Genomic DNA, 11,122 nt, shown 5'->3' with positions numbered 1-11,122 from the left:
TCGGTCCATTAACAATCAATGAGTCAACTTTAATGGCTGTAAAACGGTAACGAGCTCAGTAAATGGTCTCATGTATTACTAAATGAACTAATAAACGGAAAGGACAGACAGACAACTTTCTTTCGATGTTAAATATTAAGGATGTTACGATTAATTTATATCAAACGGATACAAAATGGCAACATGGCCTTCGGAAATGAATCATAATATATACGTACTCTGTTATCTAATCTATTTCCACAAATTTGGACGTATACATTACATGTTATTTAAATATCAGAATATTATAGGTAGCATAGGTATACTTTTATTTAGATGATGGATTTACGCTACTCAAAAGCCTTGGCCTATTTGTTTTTGAAAAAAAAAGAACTTTGAATAAATTCAGCTTTTTAGGAACGTTTTTTTTTTTTAAACCCAGTCACAATAATTTCTGTAGGAAGCGTGGATGCCGTCCAGAAAATATAAAAAAATATATTGACAAGCAAAACGAATAATACATTAACAGTTCGAAATGTATCTACTACGTAAGTCATTACTTATCATTAGATACCTACTTGTACATAATATGATATTAAAGTCATAAAGTTATAGAATATTCTAAGCATAACGTTATGTAGAATTGACAAGAGGTATGTATGTGTGTGTAATGTATTGTGTGACGTGATATCTCTATGTATGTATGTATGCATGTATGGATGTATGTATGGATGTATGTATGTATGTATGAAGCGCTTATCGTGCGGCAGGAAGTGGCCGGGTTTTATTATTCTTGTCGTGCATCATGCGACTGCGTGCGCCGACGCACTCGTCCTCGCTCCAGGATAAAATTGATACACACTTGCCTGCTAGAATTATCGTGGCTTAGGATCAAGTTTAGCAATAAGCCGTGAACAATATACCGGTTTCCTTGGTTTAACAAACTGCAATATTTCTTTAGATAAGATAAGGGTCATAAAAGTACGGATAATACACACTGAAAACAAGTAGGTTGTTACGTCATCAATTATAATTATCGATTTTAAATAGATTAGGTCCTAACAAAGAAAATTAAATACTTATCTTGCACAATCTTTTATATACGTTCATCATACTATACTTTTGAGTTTAGTTTTTATTATTTATCACTATATTATATAAAAATGCATTGCTGTTCGTTAATCTCGCTAGAACTCGAGAACGGCTGGACCGATTTGGCTAATTTTGGTCTTGAATTATTCGTGGAAGTCCAGAGAAGGTTTAAAAGGTGAAAAAATATGAAAATGCTCGGAATTATATAAAAACAAACAATTTTGTTTTTCCATTGATGTGTCCCCCTTCGGATGGATTATTTTTGATTTATAGATTGAGGCACTACGAAATCTGCCGGATCAGCTAGTTTATAATAAATAATAAAAATAAAAATCTGAACGTTAAGCCTGTCAATAATAAATACTTTTCTAAGCTTAAACAGTATTTGTCTATTTTGATCGATCTTAACGCTGACTCAATTCTAAAGATATAACGTTTTATAGCTATTTACATCAAGTATTTTAAGTATATTCTTTGACCGTGCTACACCGTGCTTAATTAATTAAACAATCGCATCATTTCATTTGAAAAAAGTCAAATAATACACTAATAAAACTAATAATTCGAATCCAACGCAAATGTGTAAGAAGATTCTAATATAATAATTACTTAGTGACGAACGGAACTGTACTTGTAAAATTACATCTTGATCTATCGTCGTAAGTTAGGACGTCGAAACGCTGACAACTGACAAGGAAACTGACCAAGTAACTGTCCTCTGATAACATTTCCTGGCGCGATAAGAAGTAATCACTTGCTTGCATTTAAAATTTATCGCTTCCTTGAAACTGCGAGATACAGATAAGGCCCTCGTTAGAAAGCAAATTTCAAAGTACCTATGCCCTACACTGGCCTACACATAGACACAGGGAGGCACCTTGAAGTTTTATTTGTTTAGGATCGCAATAACGGCACCTCTAACTGAACCTAAAATGGAACTTTGTTAATTGATTACATTCGGAATTCAGTTTGTTTGTTTGTTTACATGGCGTTATTTAAATGAATCCTAGTTAAATAACCTGACCTATAAGTAAATACACTCCCAAAGTTGTTATAAAAATAGTTTACGCTTTTTTTTGTTTATTGTTTGTAAAATGTCCATCGCCAATAGTTCAGAACTTAGGTACCTACTATGTGTATACACTCTACGAAACACTTTTGTGTTTCAACTCTATGATTCTGTAGGGTACCTGTTATTCGTTATTAGGTGGGCGGTGAGCACGTCTAAACCACCTACTCCAACAAGAGAAAAGTTAAAGGCACGGAAAACCGGATAACTCTTGGAGCTATGGATTTTATGCAATAGCCGGTCAACATCTTACCACCTCAAATATAATCAAACACGTGAACGTAAGTATGAATTTCTAAAGTCACAAATTTGGTGTTAGTTTTTTGTATGAGCATGTTTTTGAAGTTATACTTCTTTAGGCGCGTTATGAAAAATTAATCAAAGTCAAATTTTACGATGCGCGCGCACCGTGACACAAAATTAACAGAATGAAGTTGCCCACTAAATCGCTCATTACAATACGACCGACGTAACTTGGCGAGTCTGAATATAGCCGCAGGTGAACTTTCCGAACCGTACCGAGAATTACCGAATTTATACGATGTCAAGAAAAGGGATGTCCAATACGGACTACGAAAACCGTTGCTTTGTGTGCCCTGCGACACAATTGCAAAGTGCCAAGTAATAATAATAATAATAATAATAATAATGTTTTTATTTCAAGTATCCATGACTCATATAAATTGTTAATAAGACTTAGACCTATGTTAGTAGTTATATTTACATCACAATGAATTACTGTGGTAACATCCCATGGGAGATGGCACCACAGCGACCCATGTATATACAGTCCAGCCTGCTTGCGATCATGCTCAGGATACTGTTGGAGCTGGCCCTCACTCTGTTTACCAGAGATGCACACCTCTTACGCATGGTAGCGTAAAAACAATCTATGTGCGCGTCTGCAAACATCCCTGATGCGCTACAAAAGCGGGGCAGCACCACCAGCACCCTAAACGCGTTATTGTATTGAATTTGTTGTTAAATATCTTAGTTATTTGCATATATAATACTTTATACTACTACGTCAATACCGACGGCGACTTCTGAAAGGTCGAAATCAATATCTTGTGCATATTAAAGCTTGATAGATTAATAGAAACTAGCGAATAGCAAAATATTATAGAACCCGGGGCAAAATTCCAGTAATATCTATACTAATATTATAAAGAGGAAAGATTTGTTTGTTTGTTTGTTTCGAATAGGCTCCGAAACTACTGGACCGATTTGAAAAATTCTTTTTCCATTAGAAGCCGACATTGTCCCTGATGAACATAGGCTACTTTTTTTTTTTTTTTTTTTTGGTTTCATGTTTGTTTTAATGTTTCCGAAGCGAAGCGAGGGCGGGTCGCTAGTTTAATTATATTTAATCTGTTAAAACATTGAGTACAAATAGTTTTACACGCAACCACTAACTGGAGTGGTTATAGAAATGTAAGTTTCCAAATCTTTACAATTACAAAAAAAAGAATGCAATACTCACAAAAATGCATGGTTAGAATTCAGTGTCACGAACAATTTTGAATTGAATGAAGTAAAAATGTTACGAAATATTCCAAGATTTACATACATAATATTGCTTTTATTTTTATTAGATTGCAAGTTTGACAAACAATGACCGATGCGATTATCAATGCCAATATTATGGTAACAAGTTAACAGTGACACGTTATAAGCCCACGTTACGCATCTAGAATTTCATTCCTGTCAAAAGTAGACCTAAAGAAAATAAAGGGCGGTCTGAACCGGGCAAGAATTCCAGAGATACCAAGGACATCACTTGCTTAAGAAATGCCACTGCAAGCTGCCTAGCAGATTGTGCACCTGATAGTAAGTAGTCAGCGTGGCTCATGGACATCAAGTATACCGGGAACGTTAGCCGCAGCTTTAAATAGATCCAATAATCTAAATTCTTTGTTATGATGTAACTAATTTAATTAAACAAATTAAGTGACCTAAATTTTAAAGTCGCTTCGTTTGAACGTTAGATAATACAGTTGCTACAAATGACAGCTGAGAGTAAAGTCATAAAACAATAAGATAAAAAAAACAACATAAAACATATGGCTTGTTAGAATCGAGATATCTCACAGAGAGAGCCGGATGGACCAATCAACGATATGTGAGTCACACGCAGACAAGCACAGACGCCACCGAAAGCGGTGCAGCGATACCATGTTGTTGAAAAAAAGGGACGGCCTAAACTCCTAAAATTTGATGGCCGCGTTGTATCACTTGACAAAAATGTATGATGGTAAACAGATTTTTTTTAATACGTTTCACGGCTTGTCTTGTAATACAAAATAGTGTTGACATCACACTCGTGGTAGTATGCTACTCGATAGACGACTCATTCTTTGAGTCTTCACTAATTATAAATAATTCTTAAAGAGTAATAGCTTAGAAGAGTGTCAGCGTGAAACTTAACAAATACGAATCGTGAATTGAATAGTGCTTACTTATAAAGGTGACTGCGAACTATCCTCTCAAACCTATCCTCTAACTACACCTATATGACATCAAGTATATTAGACAAGACGTAGAAGCTGTGAACGAAATCAATCTAAAGGTCAGGAAACTCTTGAGGTCAGGAAACTATTGTTGAGAAACCACTTTCTTCTCTGCCCGACAGTTGCAGAGCAGAAATGCCATTTTCTGTTGAAAACATTAAAAATTGATCTAATGTGGTGGTTATTAATTAAGTGCTTTGTAATATTCGTATTATCCTGTCGCTAACAGATTCGTACTCCATTACAATCCTTAGATTCTTTGGAAGAAAAAGGCAACTCCATTTCTGCTGAATGCACGAAGGGGGCGGCCGCCAGAGAGGAATGGCGGTATGTTGTGAAGCTTACCACCAACACCTGAAGTGATGACCACGACCATTCAGTCTAGAGCGATACTGACTAGGAAGAAGAATATTATTAAACCGGTGGATTATAAAATAATACACATGACTGAATTTATCACAAGTTGTACATTTTAAAGCGTGTCTAATATTAGATGATAACCAGTATAAAAGTACTTTAACTATGATTTTTATTGCACATCTTGAGCCGTGGTTCGTTCACCTATTTATATAAAAAAGAGCATACAACCCATCTGGTGGTAAGTTCTTATAATCGGCAATAAATTCTGGCGCATACCAAAGTTTTTTTGTAAATTTCATTTTTGTTGTAGATGATATTATTATATTTAGGAAACACCGTGGAGCTAATTCCAGAACCGAATGATTCGTGACAATGATGACGAACTGTGTTGTGGCTTACCTTCAGATGGTTTTAATACGCTTTTATTAGCTTCAGACGTATGTATGTTAGTATGTAACGGAATCTTTGAACATGATTTTGACCCCCTTCACAACGTCGGATTAACTCGAAATTTGGTATACTTATTAAGGACCGATGACAAATCAATATTAAAAAAAATAAAAAAAGTGAAATTCAACTAAAAAATGAAAAATAAATAATAGTTTAAAAAACTAACAAAATACGCTTTTATAGAAAATCCAAGTAAAAAATAGAAAAAGCTTTTTTTACCATAAAATCATTTTTTCTTACACTATTTTTAATTCAAATTTATTTTCTATTTTCTAGTTAGATTTTCTATAAAAGCGTATTTTTTTAGTTTTTTAAAACTATTATTGTTGAAAATAGTGTTCAACAGCAGACAGGAGCGTGACTATGCCCCGAAAAGTGCTTGCGTTCTTAAGCGAGCAAAATAAAACTGATTAACACATCATTTGTGTCAAATTACTTACACGTGTTTATGTTGAGATTGTTCCTTATTTTACAAATTGTAATTGACCCACGAGTTGTCGTTTGCATTAAATATAAAGTATCACCATTCGAATGCAACGTCATGCAATAATGGATCGCAAGACAATCATGATTTTTAAATGATGGTAATGAAATGGAACTGACTCGCCGAAGAAGATTGCGTAACTGTTCTTGAAATCGCTTTCTAGAGGCATTCGGCGTCACCTCGTCGGCACCGTGATAAGCGAACCTTACATAAATTGTTGCTTGTGGATAAAGGCCAGTGACTACTGCTACTGTTTACCCACCTCATGTCACTCATGCTATCATTTTGTTCTAACAGCGCGTGTTTCCGATTTCGTAGATTTTCGTATTTTAATCAGTCTGAATTTATCGATTTCATACGTAGATAAAAAATCAGATACCCGCTTTTTTAAATTTTTATATATATGTACTAATAATGATATACAATGAATCTATTTCAAAATATTAAACTATAATGCATCACATATTTTAATTAATTTATAGTTAGCAATGAAACAAACTAATTTCTCTAGTTATAACTAGTTAATCTAATTTTAAACATCAATTCCTTATTTTACTAGTTCTCGTTGGGGTTGATTTGTTGACAAAATAAGAGTCAACAAGTATATAGGTATGTAAGTCAATAAGTAAGTAAGTTTCGTTTTTCCCACCATTAGATTATAAAGATCTTCCCCGTTTCTAATAAAAAAAAATATTTTCACTAGCTTAAACGAATTCAATAGTGAAGCAAGGTTCTTTCATATTCTGGTGGCTTTTAAATAAATATGTATAATCAGATATTTTGAAAAAACTCAAGCAAAACAACATTACATTTGAATTGAATCTGTCAATTATGAATATTCTCTACGTTCTTTCTCATTCTCATTTTCGTGGAAATCTTTGCTGAATATTCTTGTGATATTTATCTTTTATGTTTTATTTTATATTTTTCATACAATATGGTATGTTGCTTTAGGCTGCCTATTAATTTGGACATTGCCGAAAAAATTGCATAAAATTGGTAATGCATTTTCCAATCGATAATTGAATGCGCTGCAAGGATTGTATTGAGGTCAACAGATATTATTTTCCATGAAGTTCTTATTTTAAATGCTCATTATATTAATGTATAAACTATCGCACACAGCAGCAGTATATTTTTCAAAAATAGAACGATGTTTTCCTTGTACCACTACATCTTTATGGTAAAACTAAATATTCTATCTAATTATTTAAACTTTAAAACTCTGTCGCCCATCAGAAGTCATGAAGTCGGGGTAATAATAAATAGCTCGAGATGCCAAATTGGCGTATTCTGATAAAGAGACAGCAGATCAAATTCAGACCATACCCTTCGGCTTCAAATCGATCGACTAAAACATCACTCGGTTGATTTTGTGTCCTAATTAGACCCATCACTAGAGACGTCAAGACTCTTTCGACCCATAGGTTTCATACTTCAGTGGTTTGACCTGGTTTGACCGCAAGAAAAAAGTCGCGCCGAATTGACAACTTCCTTCATTTTTACTTGAAATATGTATGTTATAAAAAACGTAAAAAACCCAGCAACTAAATTAAAATTCATCAAATGTTACAAACCGTAGCAGTATCGTTGTGTCTGGGAACTGGACCGTGACTATGGACCCTGATATGGACTAAGAGACCTTTATCGATTGAGTTTAGGAACACATTGGAGACGTCATGAGCTTAAGTTTGCAGTTTGTCAGCATGCTCTGGATTCCGGTGCCAAACATTTTATAAGATTTCATGAAATCTTCATACTCGCACTCGTAAACAAGTTAATCCCGCGTAAAATAGGTACTCGAGGCCATTGCTATTTAAAAAAAAATTCAATACAAAATTGCCGGTATTTATGTACGGTATCTAACAACTGAGATTCATTTATCGTGAAGGTGAAACAGCAACGTATATTTCATGTAATGTAAATGTCGATGAGTAATTGTAGCCCTCAGGAATGTCAGTACGTTTGACGAGAACAATTTCTTTTTTTTTTAATTGCAACTTTAAAAAAGAAACTGACTAGTTTATTTTATATGCATAAACACACGTAGTTTATTAAAAGAGTAAAATGTTTAGGTTACTTTGACTTTAACAATGGTAATGCCGTAAAAAAATTCAAACGAATTGCAATAGCTCAACTGTAAAGTAACTCCTTGACACTTATACTCAAGATCGCCTTTTTATAAGAATCTGATTCAATTGTAAAGGTCAGTCATATCTATTCAATTTGTAAACCAAATGTGTGTAAAGGAAATGAGATGCAGAGAATTGACGTCATTGTATCATTGTATCATGCTCCAGTTATAGTACGGGCTTAAAAGGTGGAATAAATAACTACATAGGTACATATATGTATGAGCCTAATTTAGCTATGGAAAGTCTAAGAATGTTTTTTTAAATAACTATAATACGCATTTTTATTAAGTACTAGCTGACCCGGCAGACTTCGTAGTGGCTAAATCGATAAATAAAAGACCTAAACTTTTATATAAAATAAACTTAAAAAAACAAAAGGAATCCGTCCGACGGGGGACACATCAAAGGAAAAACAAAATTGTTTGTTTTTATATAATTCCGAGTATTTTCAAATTTTTCACCTTTTAAATCTTCTCTGGACTTCCACGAATAATTCAAGACCAAAATTAGCCAGATCGGTCCAGCCGTTCTCGAGTTTTAGCGAGACTAACGATCAGCAATTAATTTTTATATATATAGAAGAATAGAATATAGATAGATTTTAGACGTCCGCTCCATATTATAATAATAACGTGACCATTTCAGCTGCGAAACAATCATTCCATTTTGAAGGAAAGGTACCAATGTAGGTATTATAAAGTATGTTATTAAGATACAAGGATGAACCTTGAACGCAATTACTAAAACCCCCTTGTGACTTTGACCGCCTCGTTAGTCGAGACTAGTGGTGGTGACTGTAATCAGTAACTGGTGGCAGGACGTCTTGTTAGTCCGCTCGGGTAGGTACCACCGCCCTACCTATTTCTATCGTGAAGCAGTAATGCGTTTCGGTTTGTAGGGTGGGGAAGCCGTTGTAGTGTAAAAACTGAGACCTTAGAACTCATCTCTCAAAGTAGGTAGCGACATATACGTTGTAGATGTCTATGGGCTCCGGTAACCACTTAAAACCAGGTGGGCCATGAGCTCGTCCACCCATCTAAGCAATAAATAAAACTTAGTTATTGGTACTATTTGGTATTCTGGCTGTTTGTGTATTTCGTTAAAACAAAGAGTTTTTTTTTGTCGAGAACATCCAAGATTTAACATTACATCGTTACCCTAATCTTTAAAACAAAAAACATAATTGCTTCGCAGCAGACATTGGCTTAACCGGTACGACGGCGGTCAACCTGCTCCGACACCATAACCTAAATGAATGAAACTACTTGACCACAGAATAACAAGTGTTAAATCCGCCAGAGCAGCACCCACGTTCACTTTCTATCAAATCATTGAGGATATTGAAACCAGTTAGTTTGAAATATCCTTTATTAACAAAACATGTTATTTTATATTATATTATATTTATGTATTAAATACTAAATTAATAACATTAATAATATTAAATAATAAATAATAAAAATAATAATTTAATAACTAAAATATATATATATATATATATATATATTTTATGATTGAAAGTTTACTGGTGGCCCGAAGGCCTCTCCAGTTTCACCAGGACAGCTGGGCGAGCAAAGTAAAATATATTATTAAAAGGAGTCCCTTTAGGCAAGGTTCCGAAGATACTGGCAGCGTTCCCCCTTTGAATAGCTAGACTAATTCTTTACCCAAGGTAGCTAGCTGCCAGCTCTTCTGTCTCCTGTGGTGTCGACTAACCTTTTTGCTATTCACAAACATGTTTGTTATGTAACTTCATTCTGAACTAAACATTTCAATCGTTACTAATGGTGATGCTAGTTACGATTTTGGTCGAGATGTAATTAAGTCAATGGCTTCTAGCCATTTCAAACTTGCTAGTCCTATTTTAATGTAATGATAATTAACTAGAAACGGCAATACAACATCTTGAAATTAACAACAAATACATTTGTAATATTGCTCCTATCAATGGGTCAAAAACGAAGTTTATCTTATTATTTTGTTTTTGGTACTATTCCAAAGGTATTTGGTTAAATCATTAGTCAAATAAGTACGTAAATATAATGTACATTACTTTTTATTACTATTTACATTAAAATACGCTGGTTACTTAATTCTGTATAATTTATGTGACTTTTCGTTTCTAGCATATACGAGGAATGAGTTGCTCGCTCCGGGCATTTCAATATTGCAATAATTGTTACGTTATAATACCTCTTGTAAAATTGAATGTTTAAAAATAATCTAATATTTAAAAAAATAATCTAATATTTAAAAAAAAAGACATGCCCGCTAAATTTCTTGCCAGTTCTTCTCAGGATGGAGGCTAGTTTTTGTGAACTGGCGGTAGTTCTTTTTGACGTTCAACAAGTATATGTACTTTCATTTATGTTGAATTAAAAAAAAAGATTTGATTTGAATGAAGAAATAAGCGAATGTGAAGTTTTCAAAATAAATTTAAACCTCCATTAGATTTAAAAAAAAAAAAAAATTTATCTGGTCCCCGAGTTTTGCCAAGCTATCGTAACGTAACCTCCTACTTATTGCGTTAAATTTATGTATGTATATAAAATATTTTTTACAAACCGGTTTTATTCTTGATGGCGTAATGGTATGTATTCCTCATCCACTGTTAAGTCAGCCTCGACAGTATTGGCAGTTTGCCACCGAAGCCGCGGCGTGACTCAAACATACACCCAATTCTCGACTATAGTTGCGAGATGCACCTTGCATATTTCAATACAATTAACGATATGTAGTAGATACGCACTAACGTTTTTTGCCAGACGCTTGTGAGAAAACTTACGAGATTTCACCGGGAGAAACAGTAACATGATACCTTTCGCTCAATTTAGAAGTCTTATAAAGAACAATAAAAGTCTGTGCCAGTTCCCAGTGACCTTTGTTACAAACATGTGTATTATAACTTAAAAGTAGATAGGTATGTCCAATGCTCTTAGAAACTCGTTGACTAAACTTGAGTGACAGTATCATTGAATCTTCCACATGTGCTCTCGCGTCCAAAAACATCAAAAACAAAAAAACAGCTTCGTACATCCGACTC

The 11,122-nt window shown here is 34.0% G+C and overlaps 1 long non-coding RNA gene across 1 annotated transcript; it reads left to right on the top strand.

The window, feature by feature from the left end:
• The first annotated feature begins 301 nt into the window (after window positions 1–301).
• LOC134198919 (uncharacterized) lies at window positions 302–5,170 on the top strand. Its single transcript, XR_009973204.1, has 3 exons — window positions 302–527; window positions 2,279–2,421; window positions 4,905–5,170. It is a non-coding gene; the product is annotated as an uncharacterized LOC134198919 (long non-coding RNA).
• The last annotated feature ends 5,952 nt before the right edge of the window (window positions 5,171–11,122 follow it).

The sequence above is a fragment of the Bombyx mori genome, chromosome 5 (assembly GCF_030269925.1).
Source record: "Bombyx mori chromosome 5, ASM3026992v2".
Lineage (NCBI taxonomy): Eukaryota > Metazoa > Arthropoda > Insecta > Lepidoptera > Bombycidae > Bombyx > Bombyx mori.
Note: the sequence above shows the minus strand (reverse complement) of the source record. Positions and strands in the feature narration are given on the sequence as shown.